The 18,063-nt window shown below is 41.2% G+C and overlaps 1 protein-coding gene across 1 annotated transcript in view; it reads right to left on the minus strand.

Annotated features, from left to right (window-relative positions):
- Window positions 1–18,063, minus strand: part of ST18 (ST18 C2H2C-type zinc finger transcription factor) — a 184,491-nt gene that overhangs the window by 80,504 nt on the left and 85,924 nt on the right. The gene's annotated exons all lie outside the window — the stretch shown is intronic.

The raw sequence follows: 18,063 nt of genomic DNA on the forward strand, positions 1-18,063 counted from the left end.
TGGCGGAACCAGGTTTTGAGGTTCTTACAAAAAGTCAGGAGGGTGGGAACTAATCTCATATCGGTGTAAGATGTTCTAAAGGGCAGGAGCCATGGCACAGAAGGTTCTTCTTCTAGACCCCACCAGCTGAAATTCCTTGACCAGGGGATCCGCACAGTATGCCTTCTCTGTGACTCAATTAATTTATTAAATTTAAATGAAAATGAAACCATATTTAATATGTATCCTGATCCCATTCGCTTCTTTCTTTTGGCTTCATTTTCTGGATTATGGTAACAACATTCCATCCAAAGATCAAATGCAGCTGGTAACTTCAGGAAAAAGTTGAATGCATTTCCTACTCAACAAAGCATATGGAGGTGTTCCCTAAGACTTATTATATTTTTTAAAAAATATTATTTGTTACATTCTAAGAAAGTATGAAAATGTGTTATTATTTGTTAACAAAGTTGAATGGCTGGAAATGAATATCTCTCAGCCATAAAGAAAGGCCTCTCAGAGGGGCTATAAAAAACTTGAAAAAATATTCAAACTTGATATATTTGTTCTTTGAAAAGTCCAGTGTCACCTGCTGAAAATTCTACATTTACTCTTTAAAAAATCATTATCTGTTGTTCTCTCTCTGTTATGCAATATGAATAAAACCATTATATCTGTCACAGATGAAAAATTGCATTTATGGATCAGTGTAATCCACTCATTGGTTGCTGGACTCAACTCCCCTAGGGAGTATGACAATTCAACATGATACCACTGGTTGTTAAATTTTGCATTTGGCTCATTGATCTAGCAGAAAGATTTGCAAAAATCCCTGTCTCCAGACAGCTCCCTGTTGGTTACACATATTATGAGACTCAACAGCATAAATTCATCTTTAACTTATGTGCACTAAATTGGCTCCAGTTTGGATTGTTTTGGATGATGGCATATGACGAACTTAAGCTTTTTACTTTTTCTTTTTAAATCCAAGTTGGCAAGGCTTCTTCTTGGCAAGCTATCATTACAAATATGAAGGACAGGGAAACAAATGTGAAGATCTTCACTGCGGCAAAAGTTAAAGCACAACCAAATGCATTTTAAATTGTAAATTCTCTTGCTCTGTCACAATGTTGCACAAAGCAAGAGACCAAAATAATGGATTCATTCCAATCCCTCTATTTAAAATGACTATGGTTTATGTGGAATATTTATCTGTTACAGCAAAGCAACTGCCACAAAGGAGTAATGATTTTTTTCAATGTACATAATTCTAGAAGTAGATGGCATACAGGTAAACTGATTGGATTGGAATAATTAAAATTGTGCATCAAGTTGTTGTTTTTTCCTTCATGAAACTTTTGAAAAATCTTTTGCCACTTAAACTCTGCTAGTTATATTCGGAATACAAAACAGGCAGTTTTTCTCAGGTTGCATATACAAACTGTGTGAATATAATAATAAATAAAGTACTTTCAAAGGAAAGTAAAAGAGAAATATTCATCTCACTTATAGTTCATGATTGTATGGGTTTTAATCCTTTATTCTACAGTTATTATAATAACACAAAAATGTGTTGGGCTGCCATTTATGCATCCAAGTGGCTGCCATGAACTTTGATCTTTGTGTTATTTAGTCTATTTATGAACACTTCAACATGTTTGTTCCTAGTCATCTCAGTTTTCTTATGAATAGAAGGAGTTCTGCAATCCAAAGAAAAAATAGACTGGTTTTATAGTGTCATTTATGATAGGCATGATTCAAAGAACTTGGAGACAATTCCTTTTTTGTTCCCTTTCATCTATTTTCTTCTTTATCCAAATTAGTATTCCATTGGCAAAATTATCTGATATTGATTGGGAGCAGGTGGTGGTGGGAGAATTGATAAGTAACTGAAAACTTTAAGATACCTTGAATCTTAATATTGACATAAAGGTATTAATAAAAGAAACTGGAATGTTTTACAATTTATTAGATAATAAATGTGCATGCAAATTTCTTTGTATGTGTTTATTAATCATGCACGTATGTATATCAGTGGTGGGTTCCGGGCGGTATGGCCCAGTACAGCTGTACCGGGAGTAGCCAGGAGAAGCGACCACCATACCGGTATGGTGGCTCATTTGACCCACTCACCTGCCCATGTTCTATGAACATTTAATACCGTGAGCAGCCCATTGCGTACATGCGCACAGTGTGCAGCACCTGTGCGACCTCCGCTGGGCAGCTGGGTGTCACAGAGCGGTGGCGTGCGCATGCAGTGCATGTGCCCATCTAAGACACCCAGCCCCCTGCACAGGGTACCGGCTGTGCCGGGGTCCAGAACCCACCACTGATGTGTATGTGTTAAACACATCCAACTGTGTCAGTCAACTAATGAAATTATTCTGTACATGGAAGTACCTAACAGCTCAGAAGTAAAGAAACCAAGAATTTTCACCAATGGGAAAATATACCTTCCCAATTCTCTATAGGACCTTCTAATTTTAAATTGGCTTCAGATTGATTACTTAGCTCATGTGCATTTGAGATTTCCATTTTGCTTCTACTTTCTGGCCATCCCGTTCTCATCAGCTTTTTCTTCCCATCTTGTTGATTTCATGTGTGATCTCATTCCTTCAAATTAATTTGATCCTAATCTGGCAGTTTAAATGTGAACCTGTGGTTTCGAACTTCAACTATATTAAACACTTTCCAGACTTGCTTTCATATAACAAAGTTATCAATATGTGATTCACCACCCAACATATGGCAAACATGTATTTAATCTTTAACTTTGAAGTGGGAAGTCATTTATGTTCCTACCATCATTTGATCATTTTGGTACCATGAACACACAAAAATTGGGACACCAACCATATGTATTCATATTTTTCAAAGAAATAGGTCTGTTTCAGCTGTTCTTGTAGCTCTTATTTGTATTCATATAGTAATTAATAACATAATGAGAATAAAGTCTAAGGCTATGCAAATACAAAAAGAATGGCTTTACTTTTTATCAATAATTTGCATATTAAAATGTTGCCTTTTATTCTGGTACTACAAAACATGTCATGTAATCTATTCATTATGGCATTTCTGATTATAATATATGCTTTGTACAAAATTTACCAAAGTGTTGCCTTCTGCTAGAGAATTCAATAAAGAGATAGTTAGTGTGTCTCTTTGTATATGAGGTTTAGTGAAGTGCATCCATATTTCCTACATAGCAAAGAGAACCTTGTCCATAGTAAAATTGTTTCTTCATTGAATATACATCGTAACTACTTTACTACTATTACCTTTCAGAATGTTTTAAACAAATTTTCCGAATCTCCTCCAACTTTTCCATTAAAAGAAAAACTAGGAAGGAGAAAGGGGGAGGAGGAGGGGGAGGAAGAAGAGGAGGAGGAGAAGGAGAAGAAAAAGAAGTAATAGTAGTAGTAGTAGTACTACTACTACTACTACTACTACTACTACTACTACTACTACTACTACTACTACTGTAGGGCATTGATTATACTGTACCGTAAAAGGCAATTTAGCCTGCAGGAGGAATGATTCAAAAAAGCAGAAACAGCAGAAATTGGGACAAAATCACTGCTAGTGCTATAGGTAGAGTTTGATAAAGGCTGGAAGCTAGGATACCATAAGTTCAGACCTATCTTAGCCATGAAAGCCACCAGTTACTCTCTCTCACCAAAACCCACCTCCCAGGGTTCTTGTTGTGGGGAAAACAGGAGAAGGAAGGTGTGATGGGTATGTTTGTCACCTTGAGTTATTTGTAAAAGCAATAAAGGCTGGAAATAAATAAACACGTACATTCATACATAACTACATTTAGAACAGCTTATGCCATAATACAAATTCTTAACTATTCAACATGCAAATTACATAGTTCTCATTGCAGTAATTCTCTATGTAAATAGCCTATTTATTCAAATTATCTTTGAATAATTTAAAAAGTTCTCCTTGAATCAAAGAAAAAGAATACTAATATAGACCATTTAAAATACAAATTCACATACTCATTAATTGTATTAAGCCATTTCTAACACTGAAAATAACAATGTATTTTGCTCGTAATTTTAAAATATAAGCAAAACCCTATTTTTTTCTTTAGAAAATATTTATTTCTTAAATATCAGGTACACAATATCAGGACCCCTTCCAGTCAGGCTTTTTTTTTCTGCGCATGCGTGGGAAATAGAATGGCTGCCGAATTCCACCGCTCCGAATGCTTGCGACCAAGAAGATATTAACCGTGGCGACCAGGACCCCTAATATGGTAACGGAGGGGTTCCTTTTGGGCACCAGCCTTCAGCCTTCCCAGGGAGGTGGTCGTTTAGGGAGGGGGCCGCCCTTAAGCGGCTCCAGGAACAGCTCCGGAACGACGAGATCCTCCCTGGCGTGGCTTTTTACATCGGACTTTTTAAACAGCTGGGAAGCGGCGGCGACGGCTCTGTGCGAGAGGCGGAGGCTTTGGCCCTGCCGTTTGGAGAAGTGCCGAACCCCCTCACTGATTGACCAACATCGTGGGGCTGGCCTATGCCCCGAAGAGGAGGTGGGAGGCCCAGGAGAGATGTCTAGACTGGACTGGGACTGGGACCGGGAGGCAGAGGAATTGATTCCCTGTCTCCGTTACAGCTTCACTCCTATCCCCCCCTGCATTTTAAAAGGGCGTTTTGCCACGATTTCATCGCTGTGCCTGCAGGACCTTAAAAGTTCTGACCATCTATCGGCTTGGCTTAGGAGAAAAACTGGAAGAACCAACTTACGGACTCCCGGTGGCAGCCATTACCATCAGCTGCCTCCATTACAATTAGCACTGCCTCAAGAGTGCTGTGTTGGCCGGGAAACTGAACTCCCTCTAGTGGCCATTACGGGTATTTATTTGAAACCTTTACCATTACCCAGCACTATTACATCAGGGAGGCAGTGTGTTAAGAACTTAGACGCCCTCCAGTGGACATTGTTAGTATTTCTTTTTGGACATATACTTTTCTGGACCATTTACAGCTTTCTATTGGACTCCCACTAGACTTTATTAATTAACTTTGCGCAATTTATAATTTCTCTCTTTTCTTTCATCTTTTTCTTCTCCCTTTGTATGGGTTATATATGAGGTACGCATGAGATGAATGACTGTCCCACTTTTATGACCATATTGTTGTAAATTTTGTGTTTTTTTAACTTTCACGTGGGGACTGTTTGGGGGAGTGTTTGAGTATGTATGATTCGGAGGACCTGCCGGGAGTTGCGGGGGCTATGGGGGTGGCTGAGGGGACCAGAGACACGGGAGAGGGTCGGGGTATTGCGGTCGTAACAGGGAGGGGCAGATACGGCGGGGACTTTAGGGCAGGCCATTACCGGGGAAGGAGGGTTCGCTACATTGCAGAGATCCCTCCTTCCGGCCCTAGGAGTCCCACTCCAAGACCAGATGGCGGAAGTAGTCAGGACCCTGGTCTCAGGCTGTTGTCGCTAAATGCCAGGTCTGTTGTTCATAAAGCTCCTCTCGTCCGGGACTTAATTTTAGACGAGAGGGCAGACCTGGCATGTATTACTGAAACCTGGCTGGGCCCAGAGGGAGGAGTCCCCCTTGTAGAGCTGTGCCCAGAAGGATTTCAGGTGCTGCATCAGCCGAGAGCCCAGGGAAGGGGTGGGGGTGTGGCCGCCGTTATCCGGGAGTCGTTAGTCCCTCGTAGGGTCCCTGCTCCGGAGATTGTCGGGTGTGAGTCTTTGCTGTTAAAGTTGGACCTCAAGGGTCAAGTGGGTCTGCTGCTAACGTACCTGCCTCCCAACAGCGTTGCAGCAGCCCTCCCCTCGCTCCTCGAGTCGGTAGCCGAGCTGGCAATTGAGTTCCCTAGGTTGATGGTCCTGGGGGACTTCAATTTGCCGTCGCTCGGTGAAAACTCTGATGGGGCGCAGGAGTTCATGGCCTCCATGACAGCCATGGGCTTGACCCAAGTAATTCGAGGCCCAACCCACTCAGCGGGACACATGCTTGACCTTGTATTTCTCTCGGAGCAGTGGATTTGTGATCTTGGTCTGAGGGGGAGCGACATCATACCCCTGTCGTGGTCAGACCACTGCCTACTGAGGCTCGACTTCCGGAGGCCAAACCCCCACTGTAGGGAGGAGGAACCGACCAGGTGGTTCCGCCCCAGGCGCCTTATGGAGCCGTCAAGGTTCCAGACAGAGCTTAGGGTTATTCCTGACACTCTCGCCCACAGTCCGGTGGAGACTCTGGCTGCTGCGTGGCACTCGGCAGCGTCGGAGGCCCTCGACCGGATTGCGCCACTGCGGCTCCTCCGAGGCAGCGGATCCCGGAGACCCCCTTGGTTTACCGAGGAACTCCGGGAGATGAAGCGCCGGAGGAGATGCCTAGAGCACCGTTGGAGGTCCGATAAGTCCGAATCGAACCGAGCAATGGTAACCACCTGCACCAGGGAATACACCAGAGCACTTAGGGCAGCAAAAAGATCGCACATAGCTACCCTGGTTGCATCCGCTGAGTCCCGTCCAGCCGCCCTGTTTAGGATAACCCGCTCCCTATTGAACAAAAGGGAGGCAGGGGAACCCTTGCAGGGCAGGGCTGAAGAGTATGCCCAATTCTTAGCGGACAAAATTGCTCGGTTTCGGTCGGACTTGGACTCCACCCCCGCAGTTCCAGCCGAGGCACAGGGGGACCAAGTAGAACAGCTCTGGGTTGAGTTTCAGGACGTTACCCCCGGGGATGTGGACAAGGCCATGAGAGCTGTAAGTACCTCCACCTGTGTTCTGGATCCGTGTCCCTCATGGCTGGTTACGAACTGCAGTGAGGTGACACGAGGCTGGATCCAGGCGGTCGTGACCGCCTCCCTTCGGGAGGGGAACTTCCCCGCCGCACTGAAAGCGGCGGTGGTGAGACCCCTCCTGAAGAAACCATCTTTGGATCCAGCTGTTCTTAATAGCTATCGTCCTGTCTCCAACCTTCCCTTTTTGGGGAAGGTTGTTGAGAAGGTGGTGGCCTTTCAGCTCCAACGGTCCTTGGAGGAAGCAAACTACCTAGACCCCTTCCAGTCAGGCTTCAGACCCGGTTACAGCACAGAAACCGCTTTGGTCGCATTGATTGATGATCTCTGGAGAGCCAGAGATGAAGGACATTCCTCCATCCTGGTCCTCCTTGACCTCTCAGCGGCTTTCGATACCATCGACCATGGTATCCTTCTGCGACGACTGCGGGGGGTGGGAGTGGGAGGCACCGTGCTACGGTGGTTCTCCTCCTACCTCTCGGACAGGTCGCAGTCGGTGTTAGTGGGGGGGCAGAGATCATCCCCTAGGCCCCTAAATTATGGGGTGCCTCAGGGTTCGGTCTTATCCCCCCTGCTATTCAACATCTACATGAAACCGCTGGGAGAGATCATCCACAGGCACGGGATTAGATACCATCAATATGCGGACGATACTCAATTGTATCTGTCCGCCCCGTGCCAACTCAATGAAGCGGCAGATGTGATGAGCCGGGGTCTTGAGGCCGTTATGGACTGGATGAGGGTTAACAAGCTTGTGCTCAACCCAGAAAAGACCGAGTGGCTGTTGTGTTTTCCTCCCAAAGATTTGACTAATATTCCAACACTCAGGCTGGGGGGTCAAATTTTGCACCCCTCAGAGAGGGTTCGCAACTTGGGAGTCCTCCTGGATCCACAGCTGTCATTTGACCACCACTTAACGGCTGTGACCAGGGGGGCATTCGCCCAGGTTCGCCTGGTGCGCCAGTTGCGACCCTACCTGAATCGGGAGGCTCTCACAACAGTCACTCGGGCCCTTGTGATCTCTAGGCTGGAATACTGCAATGTGCTCTACATGGGGCTGCCCTTGAAGAGCATCCGGCGGCTTCAGCTAGTTCAGAACGCAGCCGCGCGAGTGATTGCGGGTGCACCTCGATTCACCCGCATAACACCCATCCTCCGCGAGCTGCGCTGGCTGCCTGTCGATCTCCGGATGCGCTTCAAGGTGCTATTAATCACCCATAAAGCCCTACATGGCAGTGGATCTGGATACTTGAGAGACCGCCTTCTGCCAATTACCTCCCTGCGACCAATAAGATCCCATAGACTAGGCCTCCTCCGTATTCCATCGGCCAGCCAGTGTCGGCTGGCAACCACAAGGAGGAGGGCCTTCTCAGCAGTAGCCCCGGCCCTTTGGAACGAGCTCCCCGTGGAGATTCGTACCCTCTCCACCGTCCAAGCCTTCCGCATAGCCTTGAAGAACTGGCTCGCCCGTCAGGCCTGGGGATAAGGATAGTTACCCCTCCCGAATGATGAATGTATGTTGCCTACCATTTTATTACATGTCTTCTATCTTGATGTTTGTGTTCCCCCCTTCCCAGTTTTATGTGAGCCGCCCTGAGTCCCCTCAGGGAAAAGGGCGGCCTACAAATTCTAATAAAACTACAAATAAAACTACAAAACTACAAAAATATAGAAAGTTTTCTTTTAAATTGTTTTCAGTATAACAAATCAGTAAAGTTTTGTTTTTTTTCTGTGATGCATATATTCATTTCTGTGATGCATATATTCATTTGCGGATATATGCTAAATTGTAGTTTCTTAATAGTAAGTCTAATTTAGCATCTCTATTGTGCATCTCATACATTTTCTCATTAATAGTTTTGTTGCTATTTATCCATGGTCCACTTCTTGTCATGGAATAGCAATAGTGATAGCAATAGCACTTAGCCTTATATACCGCTTCACAGTGCTTTACAGTCCCCTCTAAGGATTTACAGAATTAACATATTGCTCCCAACAATCTGGGTCCTCATTTTACCGACCTCTGAAGGATGAAAACCTGAGTCAGCCTTAAACTGCCAAACTGCTGGCAATCAACAGTCAGCAGAAATAGTCCTCAGTACTGCACCCTAACCACTGCGCCACCATGCCTCATATTGGTTCAGCTGTCAAAGTTACTAGATGGTCTCATAGAAAAGATTTTTTTTAAATGAATTAGGATCTATTATAATTTCATTCCTGTGCCTGATATGGCATTTTTGATGAAATATTGATAAAAAGACATATTTTAACTAACAAATTCAGTTTCTGTATTGTGAAATGACACCCAATGACACAAAACTCATTGGGTGATTTGAACATGTTGAGACCTTCTAAACATACATCCCTGATATACAACTCTCTCTGTAAGTATAGCAATAACATTTCTGAAAGATTAATTGATTGATTTATTATGCTCTCCAATTAGGGGACTCGGGACTCTAAGTGACTTACAAAGAATAAAAAGATGAATATAAAAACAATTAAGATTTTAAAAGCAACATAGTGTATATATATATACATATATATATACATATATACATATATACATATATACATATATACATATATACATATACATATACATATACATACATACATACATACATACATACATACATACATACATACATACATATATATATATATATATATATATATATATATATAAAATATACTTTATACAGTATATAATTTATCTATACAGTTTAAAGTTTAAATATATAGTTATATAGGTTTTTCTCTCTCAAAAAAGTATATCTTTTAGCTTACCAAAGAAATCTTATCCAAGATTTGGAATGGTTGGTTATAAACCTTTGGAATAAATTTTCTTAATATATACACATAAAAATATTCTTAAAACTGCAGAAAAGTCAGAGACCATTTATTTGTGCTCTTAAAATATAGATGAAATATTCATGTATTCTCACAGTTTTGATGATTTCACAACAGAATCATTAATAACAACAGCATATATTCAAGTATAAGTTTAACTAAATTCAAGCAAAAGTGGCATATATATATATATATGAATCCAAACAAATGTAAACATTTAGAATATAGTACTACAGCAGGATAATTGATTAAAGAACTGAAGTTAGAAACATATGAAAATTTTAAAATGTTTATAAATATTGTATATCCGAGTATAATTTAGAAGTTAAATATTTATTGAATAGTGTTTTAGTTAGATTTTTTTTCTTTTTTTTCCTGTTAATTGATTTACCTTTGAATAATTAAACAGGAGAGATATTGGCATTCAGCTCAGAGAATTAAAAAGTCTTTTAAAACCCTTTTCACTTTGTTAAATATAATTCAGTGTATTCTGCTTTTTATGATTAATCCTTCATCAATGATTTACTGAGCACCAACTATATAAATTTTGAAATGGTTTTCCTACCTGATGATGTATATCTGTGCATTATTTTTCTTCTCTCTCTCTCTCTCTCTCTCTCTCTCACACACACACACACACACACACACACACACTTTTCATTATGGTTGCATATCACACCTGCATATGCTCTTACTCATTAATTATTTATTAACTACTTGTATCAAAAACATTTGTGGAAGCCCAGGGGAATCCAAAGTGAGACTGTAGAAAAGTGAACCATTTCAATGTTGCATGCATGCATTTTACTACCACTGATGACACTTAAATCTTTTTTTAAATTATTATTTTTTAAATGTATGTTGCTTTTCCTAACCAGGTCTTCTCAGAGAAAGAACACGTAAGTCAAACAGTTGCAGACACATATATAAAATAAAATGATTGATATCACCATTGATTTGCCAATAGTGCTTCATGTTTAAATACCCATCCCAGGATACTGTGTTTAATAACAACATTTTCTACTGGTTATTGCAACATGGAATCATTTTTATGGCTGACACCTGTAATGTTTAGTTTCATGGATGAACCAAGCTTCCTTCAATAGGAGAAGGGTTTGTTCAGTTGGGCTACCTAGATTATACATCAGAGCCATACCAAATGATCTGGATCCATGGTAGAAAGGGGGCAGAGAAAGATTTCTTTGCAATAATACAAATGAATGATATTCCCTTACTAATACTAACTAAAGTTCCAGTTGTGGAGTTCAATTATATTTACATTTTATAATGTCAAAAAAGGAATACTGACCACAGAGAGATGAAAGCAATATACAGAAAGGTTTAGCTGCCAATGAAGATAAAAGAAGAATCAGGACTGATGAGTAGCAATCTTAGAGAAAGGTAACATAGAAGTTATTAAAATATGCAAGTCCAAATATATTAATGTGAGGATTGGCAAAGAAGAAAGTAAGATAGTGCCGAGACCAGGGCATATATAATAAGTTAGAAAGCAAATACATTGTGATTTAACTGGAATCAGGATGCAATTTCAATATCAAAGGATAATTTCTTTAAGAGAATAAAATAGGGAGCAGAGGAGATAGTGTAGCCTTGTTGGGGATGGAAAGTTTATTAGTTCTTCTAAGAGAAGCCTGGAGAGGAATGGATAGTGTTATTGACTCATTATGCTTAGAAGCTGTAGATTTTTCAGACAATAAACTAATGTTTTGTCCTACCTGACTAAGATGAACAATTGGACTGTGAAATACAAAAGGAGCATGTAAAAGGGCCAGAATAACAGAACGTTGGTTATAACCTGGATAAGGCCTGCAACCAGGGGTGAAATCCAGCAGGTTCTGGAGAACAGGTAGCGGAAATTTTGAGTAGTTCAGAGAACCGACAAATGCCACCTCTGGCTGATCCCAGAGTGGAGTGGGAATGCAGTATCCTTTCTCTGCCATGCCCACCAAGCCATGCCCACCAAGCCATGCCCACCAAGCCACATCACGCCCACCAAACCATGCCATCAGACCTGCTGGTAAAAAAAAATTGAATTTCACCACTGCCTTCCACCAATAGGAAAATCTTGATGTGATTGAACTCCATTTGAAAACGAGAGGGGGGGGGAGACCAAATGTGGACATACAACAAAGGTACAAGGAACCCAAAGAGTTCCACTTCTCATATTCAAATCCTTGACCATTTACTTATGTTTATAAAACTTGGAATACTGTGGTCAGGTTTGATCACTTCTTGGGGAAAAAGTCATTTTACAAAAGGAACAATGCCACCAGTTTTTTATGGGGCTTTCTCCCCTTTTTTCAGTTCCTATTGGAAGAAATAACTGTATTTATCAAAATAATAAAGAAAATTGAATATCACTTTAGAAACGGTAATGTTTTCATACTGATGTTGCCTCCTTATTTTAAATTAATTTCCGTTAAAATGGCTGTAAAGTGGAGAGAACTGTTCAGAAAGTAAAAGCATTTCCACATAATTTACAGTGTCATCCTGCCATCACTTTAGCTATGCAAAGGCTTCCTGCATTAAAGTATAGATTTTATTGCTACATTGATGGCAGGTGATAGCATAAAACACTATTTTCAAATCTCAAATTCTACTTGATTTGAACCAAGCTAAAGGCTTATTTAAACAAACTTTCATTTTCCTTACACAAGTTAATAAATCTGTACATGTATTATTTAAAGTAGTCTTTAGAGTAGCTGTCTAATGAACTCCCTGAGTATCTAAGGGTTACCACCTTAAGTCTTGCTATCTATTACATAAAACCATACGAACATTTCTACTCTTCACAAGAGATTGTCAAAGTCCAAAGAGTTAAAGTGTTATGAACATCAATATTTAAATATTTGCACATTATTTCTCATTCCTAAGAAAAAAGGATTTTAAAAGATACAACTAATTACAGGGCAGATATGTGATAAAACTAAACAAAATTTTTCAGGAGCAGGTGAAGATTGCTTTTGAGGCTTTCAAAATGACGTAAAATCAATATTTCAGACAGAAGAAACTGAGGTTGTATTTAGTTTTCAGTCATTGGCATCCAATGTTTGAATGAAAAAGCTATGTATTGAATCATGAAAAATCCAACTGATATCATTAAAAATATTTAATGGGAATAATTGCACTTCTGATTACAGCATATTTAGTTTTTATTTCTAGCCTTAAAATATGATTACATTATTAAATGATATACTTTCTGATTTATCCCAATTACAAAACAGCCATATTATTATTGATATTTGAAATACTCTTCCTTCTCCTTATTATCATCCTAAATGAAGTTTGACAGTATGGAAAATCTGAATTATTATTTTTTTTTAAAGCCTAGATTGCTCCATTGATGTAAGAGGGTTATTCCATAATGGTACTAAACCATTCTTGCCATGAAATAATCAGAGTTATTGAGCAGATAATACAATTAATCCAACAGAAATTTTTAATGTGCAACTCTAAGGTTCTTCCAGATAAAAGACTGTTAGTATTACCAGTCAACAGAAACTGAAAATGGAAATGAAAATTATGGTAGCAGTACTTTAAAAAGACTGGAAAAATATATTCACATTAAATGAAAAACCAAAATGTTTTGAAATAGATGTAAAGAAGTATATTTCTATCGGAATATGCTACAGTGATCACCAGGATCCCTGCCAACGAACATCTGGAGAGAGAGAGCCCAAATGAACCAACTCTACAGAAAATATATATTTTCTGGTAGATGGTGTGTCCTAGGGAGCCATTGGGCTTTTTGTAGATTAGGATGCCCAGAAAGGGAAGTTGGTTGTTTGCTTCTATTTCCATGGTGAATTGTATTTCAGGGTGTAGGGTGTTGAGATGTGTAAGGAAGTTATCGAGTTTTTCTTTCCCGTGTGGCCAAATCACGAAAGTGTCATCAACATATCTAAGCCAGAGTTTGGGTTTGTGTTCAGATTTATTTAAGGGGTTAGTTTCAAAATGTTCCATGTATAAGTTTGCGATGACGGGTGAGAGGTGTGATCCCATGGGTGCTCCTTCTATCTGTTTGTATCTTTGTCCATTATGGATGAAGTATGTGTTGGTTAGGCAGTGGTTGGTCAGATCCAGGATGTGTTTAGGGGGGTTGTGTTTGTTCTGGATAGCTTTCAAGGGTTCTTTTATAGGCACATGGGTGAAATGTGCAATGTACTCTACATGGGGCAGCCCTTGAAGAGCATTCAGAGACTTCAGCTTGTCCAGAATGCAGCCGCGCGAGCGATTGTGGGTGCACCTCGGTACACCCACGTTACACCTATCCTCCACGAGCTGCACTGGCTGCCTATTGGTCTTCGGATACGCTTCAAGGTGCTAGTCGTCACTTATAAAGCCCTTCATGGTATTGGACCTGGGTACTTGAGAGACCGCCTGCTGCCAATTACCTCCAATAGACCGATTAGATCCCACAGATTAGGCCTCCTCCGAATTCCATCCACTGGCCAATGCCGACTGGTGACCACCCAGAGGAGGGCCTTCTCTGTGGCTGCTCCGGCCCTCTGGAACGACCTCCCCATCTAGATTCGGACCCTCACCACCCTCCAGGCTTTCCGCAAAGCCCTTAAAACCTGGCTGTTCCGACAGGCCTGGGGCTGATGAGTTCCTGTCCCCGCTCGAATGGTCTGCCTGTTGAGTTGTTTTTAAAATTGTGGTATTGTTTGTCTATGTCTTTTTCCCCCCTTATTTGTATCCCCTATCCCCCCCCTGACTTGGGTTGTGAGCTGCCCTGAGTCCCTTCTGGGAAAAGAGCGGCATAGAAATATAATAAATTCAATTCAATTCAATTCAAGAGGGATATGACATCGAAACTCACAAGTAGGTCGCTGGGTTGTAGGTTTTGTTTCTTTATTGTTTCTATGAAGTGGAATGAGTTTTGGACAACTTCCTCACAAATCTCAACAGCCTACACTGATAAAATCAGCAAATTTCTCCACAAACACAATATCAAGACAGCCTTCAACACTGACCAAAAAATTGCCAACACCTTAAGAAACCCCAAAGACAAAATCCAGCTAGAAAACCAAGGAGTCTATGAAATACCATGCAAAATCTCCCCTGCAACATACATAGGACAAAGGAACAGGAGAATAAATGCACGCATCGCAGAACACAAGAACTCAGCGAGCAACACCCCCCACACACATCAAGATTTATAGAAAGACGGCAGCTCCGATCACACTATAAGCCCAAAACCCAGCCTGAAGATGGTGAGTGAGACAATCTCAATCTTACATGGGAAAAGACCTGAATACAAGAAGATCAGCATACCTACACCTGTGAGTGAATGAATATATATATATATATATATATATATATATATATATATATATATATATATATATATATATATATATATATATATATATATATATATATATATATATATATATATACTTAAAGTCACAACCCCTGGTATGCCCAAGTATGGGAGGAAGGTCACACTTCCACTCTTCACACTCCAATATAACAAATATAACAAAAAAGGCAACAGTAAAAAATATTGGGTTTCTGTCTGGATGGTCTCTTGTGACGAGCCTAATGACAGAGAGTGGAAGTGTGACCTTCCTCCCATACTTGGGCATACCAGGGGTTGTGACTTTAAGTCACAAATATTGGACAAATATTGGAGTGTGAAGAGTGGAAGTGTGACCTTCCTCCCATACTTGGGCATACCAGGGGTTGTGACTAAGTATATACCTCCCACCCTGGCTGGCTGATAAGGAGTCGTTCTCTGTAGCTCAAATGGTTAACTCCCCACCTGGGAGGCAATGGAGCACAGGTTCGATTCCCAAACTTGGGTATGGCTAGCTGATGAGAGCTAAATAGCTTGAAATAGATCTATACTAGTCTCCCTTTATTTATTTATCAGCATAAATATAACAAATATAACAAAAAAGGCAACAGTAAAAAATATTGGGTTTCTGTCTGGATGGTCTCTTGTGACGAGCCTAACGACAGAGAGTGGAAGTGTGACCTTCCTCCCATACTTGGGCATACCAGGGGTTGTGACTTTAAGTATATACCTCCCACCCTGGCTGGCTGATAAGGAGTCGTTCTCTGTAGCTCAAATGGTTAACTCCCCGCCTGGGAGGCAATGGAGCACAGGTTCGATTCCCAAACTTGGGTATGGCTAGCTGATGAGAGCTAAATAGCTTGAAATAGATCTATACTAGTCTCCCTTTATTTATTTATCAGCATAAATATAACATATATATATATATATATATATATATATATATATATATATATATATATATGTGTGTGTGTGTGTGTGTGTGTGTGTGTGTGTGTGTGTGTGTGTGTGTGTGTGTGTGTGTGAATATTATAAATGAAACACTACTCTTACACAAGAATGTCTTTGACAGATAAACTGGGATGACATAAATAGATAATAGCAGATACACCAAATGTTGTTAATTGTATTCACATTCTTTCACACTATTCTACTCACACTTAGGAGATAGCACAGTAGTCTGGTTTCTATATCAAATGGACTGTATATTGGGAAGGACAGTTGTATGCAAATCTCAAAGTGATTATACAACTGTCAGAGGCATCTTTATTTATGGTAGTGACAGTGTGTCATCAGTATAAACAAGCAGTCATTGTGACTGGAAGAGTCTATTCCATATAAACCAAATCTATTTCAGACCAAATCTTGATTCTATCCCTCTATAAACCAATCTTAATTCTACCCCTTTATTAATGCAGCCTAGGATTGCATTGGCTTTTGGGGCAGTTGCCACACAATGTTGGCTCATATTTAAGTTGGAATACTAGTGGACAATTACTTACCTGTATTTTTCAGAGTATAAGACACACAGGAGTATAAGACGCACCAAGGTTTTGAAGAGGCATTTTTTTAAAAAAGTAGGTAGGTAGATAGAGGTATAGAGAGGGAGAGAAAGAGAGAGAAATACAGTAGGTAGGGAGGGAGGGAGAGGGTAGGTAGGTAGGTAGGTAGGTAGGTAGATAAAAGGATAGAGAGACACAGAAAGATAGAGAAATACAGTAGGTAGGTAGGGGGGAAGAGAGAAAGTGTAGGTAGGTAGAGAGATAGAGAGAAATAGAAAGAGATCAAGAGAGAAATACAGTAGGTAGTTAGGGAGGGAGAGAGAGAATAAGTAGGTAGATAGAGGAGAGAGAGAGAGAGAGAGAGAGAGAGAGAGAGAGAGAGAGAGAGAGAGAAATACAGTAGATAGGAAGAGAGAGAGAGTAGGTAGGTAGTTAGATGTTTCCAGGTGTATTTATCCGTGTGCTGGAGAAGGAAATCACTGACAATCTGCAGCACCTAAGACTTTGTTTCTGCTGGCACAGCACTTGATCAATGTAATTCTCATCAATCAGTTAAAGAGCTTTCCAAAAGGAAAAAAAGTTTTTGCACTCTGCAAACCTCCCAAAAATGGCCCATTTTTTGCAAAAACGGCCCCGTTTTTTTAAAAAAAGGCATGAATAGCTGTTCTGACCCCCCTCGTCCTACACCAAAGCACGCCAAGACAAAGATACTGCAAGGATTTATTGACACACAGACAGGACCTTGGCAGCAAGCCAGCACAGACAAGACGTTGGCAGCAATCCAGCACAGTCCAGGCTGTGGCAGCAATCCAGCCTGCCAAGCTAGCCCCAAGACTTCTCCAACTCAAGTAAATACATTGACTCCTGCAAAAGGGCGTGTGCACAATCATTCCTTTTATAGTCTTGAGAGGAGCCTAATTACCACCACCTGGGTGCAATTATCTCCTGTAACTGCGTAACTGCACCTTACGCCTATTAGCTGTTCGATGCCGGGCATCCAGGAACAACTCCCTTGGCTCCTCCCCACTACTCCAATGCATGACGTCCGGATCACACTCCGTTGTCTCCCCACTGGTCCAAGGCTCAGGCGCCTCCTGGTGGCCAACCAGCCTCTCTGCGCCCTGCTCGGAGTCGGAACCCTGTCCAGGGTCCTCCACATCCTCCAGAGCTGACTCATAGGGCCCCTCGCTGTCGGAGTCTGGTGGCAGCTCCAATGGCTCCTGCTGGGCCACAACAATAGTCTTGCGGGGGGGCTTGCAGAGTGTTCCTGGGGGGTGGGGGCCAAAAATGAGCAAAAATGATCCATTTTTCATGAAAACGGGCCCATTTTTTGTAAAAAAACCTTGCATGCATAGCCTTATGGAGGCTTATAGAATGCGGCTGGGGGCTGGGGGGGGCAGAAAACAGTCCATTTTTTGCTCATTTCTACCCTCCCCAGCCCCCAAGAACTCTCTGAATGCCTCCATAATAATGCACAGCCATTTTGGTGATGGGGACGAGGCTTCGGGAGGCAAAACATGCTGTATTCGATGTATAAGACACATTCAGATTTTCAGCCTCTTTTTTGAGGAAAAAGGTGTGTCTTATACTCTGAAAAATAAAGTAAGTATAAGTGAACAGTGTGCGGTAGCAGTAC

This window comes from Thamnophis elegans, chromosome 8, assembly GCF_009769535.1.
Source record: "Thamnophis elegans isolate rThaEle1 chromosome 8, rThaEle1.pri, whole genome shotgun sequence".
In the NCBI taxonomy this organism is placed as follows: domain Eukaryota; kingdom Metazoa; phylum Chordata; class Lepidosauria; order Squamata; family Colubridae; genus Thamnophis; species Thamnophis elegans.